The sequence below is a fragment of the Chlorocebus sabaeus genome, chromosome 7 (genome assembly GCF_047675955.1).
Source record: "Chlorocebus sabaeus isolate Y175 chromosome 7, mChlSab1.0.hap1, whole genome shotgun sequence".
Lineage (NCBI taxonomy): Eukaryota > Metazoa > Chordata > Mammalia > Primates > Cercopithecidae > Chlorocebus > Chlorocebus sabaeus.
Window position 1 is genome coordinate 37237522 of NC_132910.1, and position 17274 is coordinate 37254795.

Consider the following 17274-nt stretch of genomic DNA (forward strand, 5'->3'; position numbering starts at 1 on the left):
GTGTTGTTTTATTTTAAAGCTTAGTTTAGGTTTGTTTCTTTGTTGTATCTTGTCATGTGTGGTTTTTGTGTTTTATTGCTTGTGTTGGATAAAGAGGAATACACTTTAGCATTACAGAATGTACAGAATGTTCTTGACTGGGCAGGAGGGGGAGGTTAATGAATCTTCTGCTTGAAATATAGAACTAATATGGAGCCAATCAGACAAGAGAACCTGGGTAGGGCAGTCTAGTCACTTTAACTGATTCAGTCAAGTCTCACTAAACTCATCACAGCTTGGTAGATCTGACCTGGGAAACACAGTTATTTTGATGTGGGGTTTTTGCCTCCAGTTTGCTTCTATACATAGCTGTTAATTTTAATTCTTCCTTCTCTTTATTCATTTTTTAAAAAAAATTCTAATAAGCCTACTTTTCTTTTTTTTTTAATAAAGCTTATCTTAGTGTAAGCTCATTCACCTTAATGGAGCAACATTTCTAAGAAGAGTGACATTTTCAAACAGATTTCAAGTCACTGAGCCATAGAGGGGCTTCCAGCGCAGAAGGGGAATAGCCCAATGTGGCACAGAAGAAAATCCCTGTGTACCCTAGAATTCCAGGTGTCACTCTTTCCCCAAGGCCCTGGCTAGCTAGTATATAATATTTGCTGCTGGCCAATAAAACGACAATGGAGAACATTAAGGGGTTCAATATATGTGAATTTTCCATAAAGTGAAGTTTAAAAAGTAAACTTTTACCACTGAAAACTTGAAAAGCTTTTGAAAGAATTTAGCCACTTGTGGATCGTTCTCTTTCTGAGATCTATTATGTGTTTTGAGCTCTCTCTGGAGGGGACTAAATGCAATTTAATGTTGCCTTAATTTCTCAGTATTACTCATGGATACATATTATAGAATTTTTCTATAATGCAGTAATACATTGCATGGTGTATACGGCTATTAACTCTTCGATCAAAAGGTCACATAATCACTGTTTTTTTTTTTTTTTAATTCTTGTATTATTTTTATAGGACTTTTTTTTCCCCTCCTGTGTCCACCTTCCATATTGAAGAGTGACTTCTTTACTTATTGGTGTAGACAGTTTGCATATCTCTAATAACTCCCTTCAACTTCAGCCACCTCTTCATGATTATTATTTTGTGCTGGGAGCAAGAACACCAGAAAATAAACAAGTTTATAAAAAATTATGGATAGAATAAGAGGCAGTAACTTTATCTGAGGGTCCAAGAGATTCTCTTTTGAGAAACGTGCATGTGCCAAAGGACATATACATGGTGACATCTATTTTGGGTGCTCAGGAGACATTTGGCTTGTGTCCAAGTTCTTAGTTGTGTTCTGTAGTAGAGGTTGCCATGGAAGTAGTTCTGGAATAAGTAATGTGTTACTGCATCTTATACAGAAAGTGCCGTTTGTTTTTCTTTTTATAAAGTTACCGGAGGTATGTGTCAAGGAATCGGTGACGAGACAAAGCCCAAGGGGCATACCTAATATTAATCAAGCACTAAGTATTTTATTTTAGTCCGATTCACAATCACGCTGCTCACATGCACGCATAGCGGGAAAACAGCATAATAATGCTTGTAGGAAAGAGTTAGAGAAAAGGAAAAAAATATTCATCTTCTAGCTTATTCAATTCTTTTGTGTGGAGATTATGCTTAAGAAAAAAAATCAATAAGGCAAGATTTATTTTCTCAGTGATTTTTCTGATTTCTTGAACTGCATTCTAAATTACAAGTTCTTTTAAGCTGAAAAACACTACAAAGCAATTTTATAAACCTTGTACAATGAATTAGTAGCACAATATATGACAATATGTGTTTTCTTCTAATATTTTTATATTGTGCATTTTAGAGCAAAACAAATCACTGGTTTTTCAATGCTCTTGAAAATGATAGTAGTCACTTTTATTAATCTCACTCTACAAAAGAAAAAAAACTGGATATATTACATACATATATTAAGCTATAAGCTGAGTCCAGGGCAATTCTAAGTTTCAACTTTAATTAGATTCCTTGGCTAAATACTTGATCATTTAACTTTATTTGGAATCACATTGTGAAGAATTTTGTATTAGAAGCTCATTTTTGTTTAATTTTTTAAAAAATACAAGTTTCACCTGGTCACTGTAGAAATTTTTCCTAAGTGTTAAAGCATCAGATGGTGTATATGACAAACTTTTCTGTTTGAAATGATGAATTAGAGATTGCCTTTTGTCTGCAACAACAAATTTGGGATATGCATATGTTTGCTAACTTTGTCTAAAACAATTGTCTAGGCCAGACACAGTAACTCATGCCTCTAATCCCAGCACTTTGGGAGGCCTAGGTAGATGGATCACTTGAGGTCAGGAGTTCGAGAGCAGCCTGGCCAACATGTTGAAACCACATCTCTACTAAAAAAAAAAAAAAAGAAAAATTAGCCAGGCATGGTGGTGCATGTCTACAATCCCAGCTACCTGGGAGGCTGAAGCAGGAGAATCACTGGAACCTGGGAGGCGGAGGTTGCAGTGAGCCAAGATCACGCCACTGCACTCCAATCTGGGCAACAGAGTGAGTCTCTGTCTCAAAAAAAAAAAAAAAAAGAAGGAAGGAAGGAAGGGAGGGAGGGAGGGAGGAAAGAAAGAGAAAAGAAAAAAACAATTGTCTAGAAATTGTGCTTATTTTTGCTTCCTACCTTCAGTTAGGTGGTATGACTTATTTTAAAATGAAATGTTATTCCAAATGAAACACCACTCTTTTATATTGAAAATATACTATGTTAAGTCAGTTCAGTGAAGCTTTTCCTCACTTGACTGAGTCTTTCATTTTAATTGAAATTTAATTTTCATGTTCATACCTAAATAGGAAATTTGACATACTAGGGAATATGTATTTTAAATTTAGAACTTTAGTACCACAAGACCTAAATTCAAAATTCCTGAAATGTCAGTGTCATTATGAATACACGCTTAGGAAGACTTCAATTTAGAAAGATACTTTTTTAAACCTGGGAAAGGAAACAACCATTTAAATGAATTAATGCATGTTAGCATTCACTGGTAACACCTTATAAGGGTCCTTCTTAACACAACCTTATGAGAATTCTCCAGAAGTGTCAGAATTCAGCCCCTTTTAAACTATAATTCAGTGAACAAGATTTATGGTTCGCAAGGAGCTGTCAAGCATAGTGCTGTAGGTTGTGGACAGGGAGGAGAAGGTATTGAGATTTCTGAAGTTGTTGAACAGAGAAAGAGATAAATGCTTTGTTCTTTGAAAAATCCACATTTAGTTCATTTTCAATTACAACCTCCCAGGGAAAAAAGATACTCAAACTGACTCAAGTATATTACTATATATTGGCCTTTGTTTAAGATATTAAATTGGAGCTTCTGGACAGTTTAAGAAGTGATATGAATCCAAGGTTCTTTTTGTGTTAATACATCTTAGTTATGCAATAAATGTTTGTTGAATGACTATTACTCTCAAACCTTAATTTAAAAAGACATTGACAAATAAAATGATGCTAAAACTGCTATGTTTTATTTCATATTTGATTATTGGAGTATTTGTTACTTAGTGTACTGCTGAATCATGCTAAAACATGAACAGTTCATTAAGCAAAACCATTCAATAAATTATGAAATTACTGTTAGTAAGCAGTAATTTGGAACTGTAAATTGCCAGAAAAAAAAGCATCAGGTATCTACAGTCGATAGTAATTCAGAAAGTGGAATTGGGGTACAAGAAGGTCTCAACTGTTATTCTATACCCCCCCCCCCTTTTCTTTGGTTTTGTTTCTTTTGCTGTAAGTATTGTAGAAATTGTTTGTTTTATATCAATCAGAACACTTTGAAAAAAAATTTTACTGTTGTATATTCTTCCATTCTATGGTTATTCTGTACATAATAGAACATGACTCCCATTGTTGGGGACCTACATTGCTTCAGTGTCTTCTGCTGTGAATAAAATTAGGATAAGCTTTCTTTTACATATCAATTTGCTCATTTGATTATTTCAGAACTGAAATGACTTGGAAATTAGTGAGTCCTGATCACTTTTTTTTTTTTTTTTTTTAAGAGTAAGAGAACTAAGTCCTGAAATATTACTCATCTAGAACCTTGGCTTCCAAGCTTTCAGTCTAATATTTGTATCTAGCCAGAAGTAATGACTGGTGACAAATACATAAAGGGGCAGGAAGCGAAAGCATAATTTCCTTCTGTCTGAGTAAGAGGTCAATCATGTACCCCATTCTCTGAAAATCCCCAGGGAATGGAAGGGTTCTCATACTAAAGAAAACAGTCATGATTCCATGCCAGATTTTATTCTCAAGGAGTGATAAACATATGATAGCTATGGGAACATTTTAAAATAGCTGTCATTTTGTTAATGAGTATTTGCTAAAGTATTTCCTGGGCCACTGGTGTTTATGGAACTTTTAAACCAAATATTTATGAAGATGGAACCAGGACTTGCTTCATAAATTATGTCCTTTTACTTGCACCTTTGCTTTTCCTCACTGCACAGCGATGTTCAGGCCTCTGCTACACGAAACGAACAAACAAATCTTCAGCCTTTTCAACCATGTTCTTTTTTCCTGGTGCCAAGAAAAAATTATATTTTTTGTTTCTTCTCCCTCTAATTCGATTACCCTTTGCACTTTGGCATTATTTCTACCACAATATTGAAATGACCCTCTCAGAGGTTGCTCATGATGGCTGAATGAACAGTTAAATTCAACAGCTTTTTATCCCTGTCTTCACCTTCTGTTCTTTCTGCCATCTATACTGTTTACCCTCATGCTCTTCTTGAAATAGTTCTGTCTTTGATATTAGAGATCTTGTACTAGCCTATGGCTCTGCCCTTCTCCTACGCTTTTTTTTTTCTTCCCTCTTGTTGGAGGGCTCCTGTTTTCTTCCCACCTTCTTGGTTTCAGTGTCTGTGTTTATTTTGTTTTCTCCCTTAGTCTTTCTTCCTTGGAAAATTTCATATAGGCCTATGGCTTCATCTTAAAGCCCAATGTAGATATCTGATCAGCAAGGCCTCTTTTACCCTTTGAAGTTATAACAAAGGTCCTCTTCCTCCAGATGCACAATGCTCGCATCAGGATCTTCAGTTTGGCAGCAAATTGAGCTGGATTTCAGCCCCTGCTCAGCCAGCACAACCTCAGGCAGTTGCTCTGCTGGTCAGGGCTTCCTATTTATTCAGTGCTGTCTATGGTATTCCAGTGATTCAAACTCCATGTCTTTCCCTCAGTCAAATCAGCCTTCCATCTTTCATCTCCTCCATCACTTTTTATACAACCAGGTGTCAATTCGAATTTTAGAAACCATTTTCTTGACATTTTTCCTTTGTATTTCCATGGCCACATTCTTGCTCAGAATTTAATTCCCTCTTGTGAGCCTACTGTCCCTGCCCCAATCCTTTTCTACTACAATCTATCCTCTATACATTTGGCAATTTGAAGATGATTATATATTTCTATCTATCTATCTATCTATCTATCTATCTATCTATCTATCTATCTATCTATCCATCTTACTTTCCTATCTAGATATAGATACATAAATGTAGATAAATATATTTATACTCCCCCCCCCCCCCCCCGCCGACTTTTTAATGAGTCCTTAGCAGATGGACAGGAGTAGAAGCTGTAAAGTTGAATTTCAGAATTTGAGGTCCAGCTCTGGTGCATTTACATGTGTCATCCTATGTGTTATTCAGTTTCAGGGTGTCAATAATGAATAACCTATGTCAAAACCTTCTATGTGCCGGCTACAGTGCTCTGAGCATTTCCCATATATTGTTCATTCAGCACTCAAAAGAAAACATTTTATTCTATTTATACTAGACATTATAAAAATGGAATCCAAATTATCTTAAAGAGACTGCTTTATTCTCTGAGTGCAATTTGGATTTCAAAGAAGTCTACAGTAAAGTTAAATTCAGATAATACCAATGGTCTTGGCCTGATTGCAAGTGGTGGTAAAACAAAGGTAAGTGAGTATTATATTTTATTTTGAGATAAAATCATCTCCTTGTTCTGTTTTTTGTTGTTGTTGTTTTGTTTTTTAAGAAAGGGCAGCAAGAAAAGTAAAACTGAGTTTTTTTTTTTTCTTTTCAACAATTACAAACTACATAAGGCAAATAAACACTTTCCTTTGTTCAATGTTTATATGTGGTTTTCTTTATTTATTCTTAGTGTAACAAAACAAGCAACTGGAGTATCCAGAAACCTATCCCAGGTTTTTTGACACCAGGCTGCCTCATTTGCCAGAATACTGTCCTTTCTTTGAATTTAAGAATCCATCAGTGCCGTTGTCAAATTTAAGTGGAAATACTTCAAAGTAATGACTAAGGGTCTTCCGACATGTGCCAGGAATATTATTTTGCTATAACTGCTACCCTAGAGTCATCACTTTGGGAAGATAAAGTGACCATCATTTCTTATACCCAGGATGGGTTTTTGAAAGGTTATTGTTAGTGTCTCTTCTAATGCTTCTCTCAGAGACCACTACTACCTTTATTTCTGTAAGAGGACTTAGGCTTGTTGTTAGCATCTATGGCTTATTTCATTTCTTTAGTTAACTCATTAATTACTTATAAATGGAAGTTGCATGAGTCATACAATTGGGAAGTTGGATGGGATCTTAATGATCTTGTAATTAACCCCCACATATTTCTCTAATGACCAAAACTGTCCAAACTAAGTTAAGTAACTTATCAATAATCAAACAGCAACTCTAGAATGTGTTTCCTCTGTAAGAACCTGCAGCCATACTGGCAACTTCTTGCAGTATTAATTCCATTGCAAAGTCTCAAACCTGCAGCCGAAATAAACCTGAGCCTTCTCTTCCTTTCTTCATCTTTGGCTATCAGCAGGAATAACATCTTAGAAATCCATCCTCTTTCATTCATAGGAGCTGTGTTTTAGTAGGGGAAGCCTTCCATACAACGTTTTCTTGACTTTGAACTTCTGTAGCTCTTGAAATGGGAATTAGTGGCATACATAACAAATTTAAAAAATTTATGAATCACCCCCAAAGCGCAGCTCCCTATGCTCCACAGTATTCTCTGAAGTAAAGCAAATCTTTGTGTCAGAGATATGCATTCCAAAAAGTGTTAACATGATATTATGGAAGTTTTATAATATGAAATACTGTATCTCTTATGAACACACACACACACACTCACACACACACACACATATCGGGGGAAATTGTTTGGGACAACAAACCTGATTAGAGTAAATGTTGAAAGTTTCCCTTCTTCCTTTCCCTCAGGCTTGTCACCAACTCTGCCCACTTTCTCATATACATGGCTGGCTTCATCATTTCTGTACTTTCTCACCTTTGTGTGGTCTGCCACATGCAGGTGGTTTTTCAGCCCAGACAAGTTTTCCTAGGTCTTGTCTTTCTGGAATCATTACTTCTGAATCACTTTCCTTTACTTCATCCCTCCTCTTTCAAAACTTCGCTGTGATTTTCAGCACTTCACATTTTGACTTCTTACTGACCAGTCCATTTAAGCTTACCTGGACTGTAAGCTATTTGAGGTCAGGGGCTTTGTCTTACGTATTTGTCTGAGCATGGTGTTTCACCCACAGATCCCAAGTTTTGGGGTCCAGTGTCGCTCTAGTCTTGTTACAAATGTACACATATCCTCTGTGAGGATGTGCTGACGGATTGCCCGGCCTGTCACACTGGACATTGAATTAGGTGACTGGAAAGTAAAAAGACACCAACAAGAGGATATGAGCTTGCTTTTCTTCTCTTTTGGTAAAATATTCCAGGGTTTTGCTCTCCATATATTTCATTTGTTATTTGCTCAGATTTCATAATAAAGCAGATGACCATTCAGGTGACTCATTCAACTTCGTTTATCTTATATTCTTCACCATTTGGTCGGAGTTTCAGCAGTTGCTTCACATGATAGGGACTTAGACTCAATGCTGACATTTGAGAGATATTTTGAGATGATAACTCGTGGTCTACCTCCTTGCATTTGGCTTTGCTCTAATCCCATTTATTTTGTGACAAATATTGCCTAAGAAAAGGGATAATTTAAAAAAAAGTGTTTTGGATTTTTTGTTTACAACAGCTTTTGAGTTTCAAAAATCTAACTCCATAAGTCCTCAGGGTTCAAATTTTAAATTATAATGACAACAACGAAATAAAACAGATTTCTTTATCCTACCACTAAGAGCAAATAATGCAGATATTAATAATTCTCAAGGTAATGGAGCCAAAGGCAGAATCAGAGGAGATACAAAGAGACATCAGGTTCTTGAGTGGTGGCAGGATTCTAAGTGCTCCAAGTTCTGCCACTCCATGCTGGGTACTCCCTGAACTGAGTACATGGGGCACAGAACTGAAAATCCAGATCGCACTGGAAAAATTTAAGAGCAAAGGAACCTGTGGGTCACTTTCCATGTAAGGTGCATGAAGGTTGCAAAACTTGAATCACATTTTAGTGCCCTGCATAGTGCCAGGTCATTTGAAAAGTATATCTAAGCAGATGTGTCCAAAACAGCCTCCCAGGTTAACCACATGCCCTAAATGCAGCCAAGAAGGGAAGAGAAGGAGTGGTGAGAGAGACAAATCCAGAGAAGCCTAAACCTAGCCACAGGGTCTGTGGACTTAAGCGTAGGAACAGACATGGATGAGGAAGCCAGCATATCAGATGCCTATGTGTGCAGGAGGTGATAACCACAGACCATATTCACCCTCATCCCCACCCAGGACATGTAACTCTGTCTGTTCCTGACATCAAATGATACAGAGAAAGTAAGTTAATCAAAATTAAGTTTCAGCCACCTGGCAATATTAAAAAAACAAGGAAGTTATATCTTATACACCTGGTTTTATAGACTAACATCTATTCCTTCTACATAAATTATATTTTAAACTTAAACCAATTATTTTTAGCTATCTATTTTGCTATTAAAAATTTTGGTTGTTAATAATGGTTTATAATCTTATCGAAAGTGTAAAGCATACTTTTTTCGTTGAAGCTGGAGGGATTTCAAAGCTTGAAATACAAAGTGTAGGATTTGACCTGGTTAGGTCTTGACCATAGAGGTGAGAGGATTAGGGAATAATAAAGTAATCTTACAGGAGAATCTCCACTTAGACAGCTTAATAAAACTTCAGATTTTAGTTTATATTTCATCCAAATTCTGGTCTCTAAGGATCACAAACATTTATTATCTTTCCACTCCTTACCAGTGTTATCTTAAGTGACACAAAGCAAATGCAGAAATTTTCATAAATCACTCAAAGAATTGTTGCTTGGCTGAAAGTGCCTTATAAACTGAGCCCATACTGGTTATGACTGATCTTTACCCAAGTTCTTAAAGTACAGCTAAGATTCCCAGAAAGTAACACCTGTTCTAAGATATGGCTCCATAGAGATCAAGTACAGAAAAGAAAATGACTTCTGTTTCTCGAGGATATGGTGTAATAAGAAATACATACTTGGCCTTTGTTCCTTGCTCCTGGAACACAGCTTTCAAAACCCATGGAATCTCTAGAGTGATGAGAGTGCCTTTTGTGTGCTAATGAGATGACTTGTGGGTGGGGCCCCTAGATAGCTCCAGTGCAGGGTCTGGTCTCCAGAAACACCCAAGGCACAATTAGAAGGTTGGAACTTTGAGTCCCAACACTCAATCTCCAGAGAGGGGAGAGGGGCTGAAGGCTGAGTTACTTACCCCTGGTCAATAACTTCATTAATCATGCCTATGTAATGGAAATTCTATTTAAAGAGAAATAAAAGAGAGTATTTTGAAGAGTGTCTGTGTTGGTGAACACATCAAGATTCAAAGAGATGTGGGCCCATAAATGGCATAGAAACTCTACAGAGAATCAAAGAAAAGGCAATACTAAACAGATCAGGCAGACTTTTTCTTTTTCTTTTTTTTTTTTTTTTTCAAAGAGGGTAATCAGTCAGCAGATTGGCTGAAATTCAGGGATAAAACTCTTCCTGAGAGTGAAATGGCAAGAAAGACGCAGGCTCATTGAGTATTGGTCATTAGATAGGAACAGAGACACCAAAAAAGCAAAAACTCAACTTATAATAGAACCAACATCTGATGCTACAGATTATGAAGCAAAACCGAGTTGGCAGTCAGAGCCAAGTGGTAGTGCAGAAAAGTGTATTATAAGTATTGCAAACCTATACAGAATGTCAGGTATTCTCCAGGGCTATCCTGTTCTGGACTTCTAACACTCATGGTAAACTACCACAAGGTCTTAAAGGAATGGAGAATTTGGTGCCAATCATTCCAGTACATTCACTGTAGAAACTGTTGCTGGAGATTATGATTGCCTTCTCCCTGAGAGACAATGTTAAGGAGATACTAGAATCTTCTTGAGAAGTCCTACTCATCAGCCATCATCAGTATGATATTTTCTCTTCTAAGACTATTGGATGTTTGCATCTCCTGGCTTTAAGATCTAAGTAAGAATGTTTCCTTAGTTATTGCCTAAGTTTCTGGACTGTCTTTCAATGCCCTGATTTTACATATCCTCTCCTCTTTTCTTCTCTCAATAAACCTGTGTACATTACAATTTTTTTTATTAGATGCAGAAATCACTCAAATAAATTAAAATGCAAATTTCTAGGCCCCATATCCAAAGTATCTGATTTAGCTAATCTGATATGGGGCCCCAGAATATGCATTTTAACAGAAACTCCAGGTGATTATGGCTCAGGTGGTCCATGGACCACACTTTGGAAAGCACTGCTTTAAGTCATCTAAATGCCTTGGGAAATTTGACAGTTTACTAGCCGTATTATACCTCTCGGACTGTCTCTTGTATCCCATGTAGCACACAAGTCATTCTTTTTCACACCATATCTCTATTTCAAGCTCTGAAAATGGTTCCAATAGCTGTATCTTACACCAAAACATTGAGAATTTTAGGTTCCAATTTATAATTCAAGATACAATCAATCTTGAAAACAATCATTTGGCTGTCTTTAGTTTTATTGTCTCTATGATTTTAAGGGAAACTTATTTTATTGAAATTTATAATCATTCTGAGATATGAAAATGGTTTCAATTTATACCTGAAATACAAGATTATATCCTTTTGCTCTTCCCAGAATGAAAAATCTCTCCTTCACATTTATTAGAGAACTGTTCTTTCAATCACAAGCATAAAGACAGACTCTTGGTAGGAGTTAAAAAGGACTATTTGGGATATTTACAGTGTCTCTTTAGAACTGGAAGCTGGACAACAAGTAGTCATCACATATGGGAAAGATTTACATTGCCTGAGTGGGCTCAAGTTTGATGTAGTATAAATGGTATTTTCAAATGCTCCGTTCTCCAGATTTTCCATGCTACAGTATATGCTCTTGTCTCTACTGAGAAATATGCTAGCCTAGGGAATATGGAATAAGCATTCTTCCAGGCAGTGTAGTCATAGCCTTTTGTTTTCAGCCAAGTTTAGTATGACTGTTTCACATATGATTTTTCTCTTCATGAACTACATTGGAAAAAATTAAAACCTGGTCTAAAAATAAATATATCAGGATTTTACCCACTAATTAGTAAACATTTGTTGTCATTAAGGTCTGTAAGAACTAAATGGCAGGCTTATGCAGCAGATTGAGAATCCAGTGCTGGTCAAAACCTGTTGTGTCCTTCCCCTTTTTAACCCAACAAAGAAATAAAGCATGATAGAAAGGAAAGAACTCCATTAAATGGCGTATAAGGGCAGCTGCCTGAAAAAGAAGGTATGGATATAACTAAATGTCCATATTGTGGGCATCTGTATAGGCCTTTTATATTTTTGTTTTTCAGAATGGATTTATCATCAATGTGTTCAGTATTATAAATTCTGCTATAACATATTCAGATTGAGCAAGAAGGCATATTTAAGGGCAGATAAGAGGTACAAATGTAAAATATTGCTCTCTACTAAGTAATTAAGATTTGAAAAGTGACACCAGGAAAGAAATTATATGTGTTAAAATACTGAGATAGTTATGAAAAGTGTTCACCAAATATTTCTACCTCTCTGCTCTCCAGGCACAAAACAGGGTTATATCAATTATATCTCTTCCCTCCTTTAAAGTTAGTCACGGCCAGGTAATTTGCTTTGACCAATGAAAAATGAACAGAAGTGATATGACCCACTTCCATGTAGAAGTTTTAGGTGCCACGATTGGGGTCATCGTGTGCCCTTCCCATGGCTATGGGATCATGGAAGCACATATTGAGGTGCTTGAGTGACTATGAGCTAAGGACTCTGCTGAACCACACTGGACTAGTGTAAGTCAGAAATAATCTTTTTTATAGAACTGCTTGTTAGTGCAGCATAATTTAGCCTATCTTGACTAGTACAAATGCGGACATGGAGGCAAAAATTTTCAAATGTTTTGATAGAAAATGGGTATTTCCCAGGTAAAGGTGGAGGTGGTCAGTAATGTCCAATTGTGCATTGGGTATCCTTTAATGGAGCTCAAGAGCCAGCCTAATGAAAAGAACCGTGCTTTTTAGTTCAATTATGTGAGTTACAAGGAGGTAAAAATGATACTGAAAAATTTGTGTAGAGAGCAGAAATATACAACAAAACTGTCAATGATGACATTTGAATATTGAAAATGGGAACAAATGGGATGGCAATTCTAATTTTTCCTAACAATCAGCCTTTTTTTTTTTTAATGAGCTTGAAGCAATTTTGTAATCAATAATACAAATATGGGAAAATACAACATCATACTCCAATAAAAATCTAAACCTTTGATAGTTTTAAAATCTGTATTTCAAATAAAACATGATTGTCAGGATTAAGAGAATTTGGAATATACTAGTTCTGAAGAAACATCCTAAAACCAAGGCCAAGCAAGAAAAATGGAGTATCCCATGTTACCAATATAAAAGCCAAGCCGCACATGGTCTACTCATAGCACAGACTGCTTTAAAGAAACATGGCTCAGTAACAATAAATATTTTATTTAATCCAATGAAGTTTCTTGGACTGTATTAGAATACGTTACAATTCTGAATTTATTGCAATAGCTCTTAAAATTTTTTCGTTTCTTGCGTTTGTCCCAGTAGCTTATCTGAACCCTCCAAAAAAAAAAAAAAAGTTTCCCTGAAATCTGGCCTATGGACTCTCCTTTTCCTTTCTTAAAAAAATTTTTTCTTACTTCAAGCAGTTTCTCTCCTTGATTGTCTCCGCTCTCTCTACACACATTTTCTCAGTTTGGCTTTATTTTCTCAGGAAATATCTGATCCCAAAGATCTGGTATAATTCCTGTTTTAGAAATCTGAGATCATCAAGTTGATTTATTGTAGTACAGTTTGAAGCTCTGTCAGATCTTATTGTCATGCACCACTGAAGAACATCAACAAATTGCACCCATCAACTAATACTTGGACTTGTCTTAACTCCCTGTCATTATTTAATTAGGCTCAAAGATGTCACTGTTTGCAGAGAATCCATTGTTTTTCAGTACTGAAGAAATTCTTTGTTGAAATAGGGTAATATTTTTTCTGGCATCATAAATTGAAGACAATAAGATAAATAGAGAGTTGACAGATACAAGAGAAGCAAAGTTAGTTTCCAGTTATATAACACCAATAAATTTTTTAAATGAAATTTTGTGTTAGCAGGAGGTCATAAATGTTACAGCACACACTATTCGCTACCCTCTACTTGTAGAAACATGAAGTAGCACAGAATTTATTGGCTTTAGGTTTGTCTAAATAGTAAGCTTAATGCACATATTTGAGTCTGAAGTAACTCTAAAGTGTATATTTCGAAAACCTCCAGGGATAATTCAAATTGCTCATTTACGACAAGCTTTGGTGATAAAGAATCCTTAAAGAAGCAGAGTTAAGCACGTCTTTTGCCTCTAGATCTTAAAAGATTTTTTCTTAGAGATGTATGCTTTGATTTCTGGCCATGGTTTTGAAATAGTGGGGCTGGTAAGTTACTGAGTTCCTAAAACATAGCCTGGAAGAAATGAAAACAGGGCTAGTAGAAATTTCAAACCTTATTTCCCACAGAATATTCAAAGGATAGGATAATCCCGCCTGTTTTAGTTCTATTTATGGCATCTGGCAAACTCTGTCATCACATTTTATTTTTAAACAAGCCTTAAAAGTTTTAAAATGATGACCCTTGTTTTGTGTATACTCTTTTTTTAAATCTCAGATAAAATATGTGAGGAGGGAATGAAATTAGAGTATTTCCTGTCACAAAAATAGAATGCTCTTATATGTACATAGAAAAGAAAATATGAGTAGTCCCTAAGTGTGTTTTCCTTCATACTTATCCACTGCTCATGACACACCACATGTTGCCAAAGACACATACACAAGAAGCAGTGCCTTCTTTTTGATAATTTGTGATTCATTGCAAGCATAATATAAGAAAAGGAAACAGCAAAATTCTGGGGATATAAAATAGGACAATTTTTAAGAGAATTTACTGAGGTATCACCTGAGAAAAAAGTTTTGTGATTTATTTAAGAGTATGAAGCAATGACTAAGAAGAGTTGTCATATAACTTGCTATTTTCTTTAGGGAACAGTATTTCTCATGCTCAGAGGAAATGGCTTAATCTAACAATCCAAATATATTAATATATCATAGAGAGGGGATAAAACTATACATTCTGGAACTTTGAGGGACAAAATCCTTTGTAATATATCTTTATTTTCAACAGAAGTGTCTGCTTTCTGCTGTTTGTAAGAGTTGTTTCAGACAACCGAATGGGGGCTGTGTAAGGCCATTATAATGCAGTTTACATCTGTCTAGAGGATATCTGAATTCCATTGAAATACTAAAGTGGTAGAGTGAAATAGAGATGTTATATGCCACTGAAGATTATTTTTCTAAAGTTTTCAGAACACTTTTTGTAATATTATAAAGCCAGTGACATGATCAATGAAGTGTACAAAGGGAGAAAGAATAATCCCCAAATATAATTGTGTACAATGCTTTTTAAATATCCTTTCATCTTCAAAGTGTTACTGCACATTCTTTTTTCTTTCTTTTCTTTTCTTTTCTTTTTTTTTTTTTTTTTTTGAGACAGAGTCTTACCCTGTCCCCCAGGCTGGAGTACAGTGGCACGATCTCGGCTCACTGCAACCTCCACTACCTGGGTTCGAGAAATTCTCCTCCCCCAGCCTCCCAAGTGGCCAAGATTACAGGCATGCGCCACCACACGTGTCTATTGTTTGTATTTTCATTAGAGACAGAGTTTCGCCATGTAGACTGGTCTTGAACTCCTGACCTCGTGATCCACCCACCTCTGCCTCCCAAAGTGCTAGGATTACAGGTGACAGCCACCGCACCCAACCTGCAAATTCTTTTATTTAAACATTATCTTCAATATGTTTTACAAAATTTCAAGTATGTGACACTTGAATGAGTAACACTGAGCCTGCACTCATGTAAGCACTCTCTTTTCATCTGCACTGGTTGGTGTGATATTGTTCTGCAACTGATGAAATAAAGATCCATGTACCTCTTGGGTTATCCCCCTTAAACAACAGTTTGAGAAGTATAGTGACTGGGGAAAAGGAACAATGTTATATCAGCCAGAGATCCTTTTCGGAGTTTGTAGATCATCTCCAGTGCCAAGGAAGTCCCTCCAGGAAAACGGAAGAATGTTACCCCTCATCACCATATTTCTTCCATTCCACGTTACAGTGTTTCCTATTTCAACACTTTAGAAACTGGCATCTATCTCAGAATTGATGTGTGCATGGATATAGAAATTTATACAAAGTTTATACATAGGAATTAATGTTATTCCAGAGGCAAGAAAATATAGTAATAATCTAACGGCCTCTTCTTCATCATTCTCTCTCTGTTGGCTCTATTTTCTATTACCTTCCTTTTTCTCCCTCTGGAAGGCAATATGGTGTACTGGTTATAGATTCCAGCATATTAGAGTTGACACCCTGCTTGTTTGGGTTTTTGTCAATTGTTCTTTAAGTTTTAAAATATTATTTATCTGACTTTAGTGTCAAATTCTACCTGGAATATTTCTTCTTATCATTTTAATTATTTGGAAATTTGTAGATAAATGACAATTATTAAATATTCATATCCAAATTATGGGAGTCCTTCCTGTATTTTGGCAATTGGAATCTGGAACAAGACTATTTATTTGTATGTTATTTTCTCACTTTAAGAGTATCTTTGAGACACCTTACAGATTTTGTTATTTTGTATTTTTAACATGAAGACACAATTTATGTCTCTTCCTCAAATAGGGGATATATTTTCAGTTAATGTAATATGGTATAAAAATAAGCTAAGAGCAAACACAAAATAATAAAAACACAAAGCCAAAACTAAAAGTAACTTGTGGTATTTCTTTGCTTAAGGACACACAGCTTATTGTACTTGCATCTTATTAATACATTAAATCTTCTCTCACTCATTCACACATGTTCATCTTGGATAGTCTCTGGATCAAATATAGGTACATTAACTGCTTGATGTTTACTTGATTATATTGATTCACCATCACAGAGTTCCCAGAATTCCCTGGAAGAAAGGCTGTTCCCTGGATGTGGTAAGGTATGCTGCATGAAACATGACCCTCATAATATTAGGTTGGTGCAAAAGTAATCAGTTTTTGCCATTAAAAATAATAGTAAAAACCGTGATTACTTTTGTACAAACCTATACATTCTTGTATCAAAGTTGTGAAATTTACCCAGTTTACTTTTATACCTACTACTACACACACACGTATATATACAATTTAGAGCAAATTCTAAGTTATCATTATAATATTATTCCTAAGTAGCTGAGAAAAAGTTTGCTAGAATTTGAATTTGTGTTAACAGTGTTTGAATATCAAGTCTATCTTTAAAAAATATACTTATGGGGCTTTCTAAAATAATTTTCTCTATATTAGCTTTCCTGTTAATTTAATGCATCTCAGTTGTATCAGAACTTTTCTAGTTCTAGTTACAAAAACTCAACTCAAGCCAACATCAGCAAATAAAAAAAAAAAAAAAATGGAATTTATTAGATCATAAAATTGAGAGGTCCAAGGGAAGCTCAGCCTTCAGGCATAGCATATCAATCTGGGTCCAATCAGGAGACAGAAACCACATAGTAATTTGAACAGGAACAGTTTAATATAAAGAATGATTAACTATTATAAGGAATTAGAGTATGTAGGATTGGTTAATAAGAAGTAAAAAGAACTCTAAAGAATATAAGAATAGCAGATCTGAGGAGCAGCCACTACTCCTGTCGGGGGAATTGAGCACCCAAGGAAAAGCTTATACCCGAGGCTGAGGTCCAGAGCTCTTTGGA

General features: G+C 35.7%; 1 protein-coding gene across 2 annotated transcripts in view; it reads left to right on the forward strand.

Moving 5' to 3' along the window:
* The window catches only part of ARHGAP24 (Rho GTPase activating protein 24), a 529930-nt gene that overhangs the window by 296526 nt on the left and 216130 nt on the right, over positions 1-17274 (forward strand). The window lies entirely within an intron of this gene.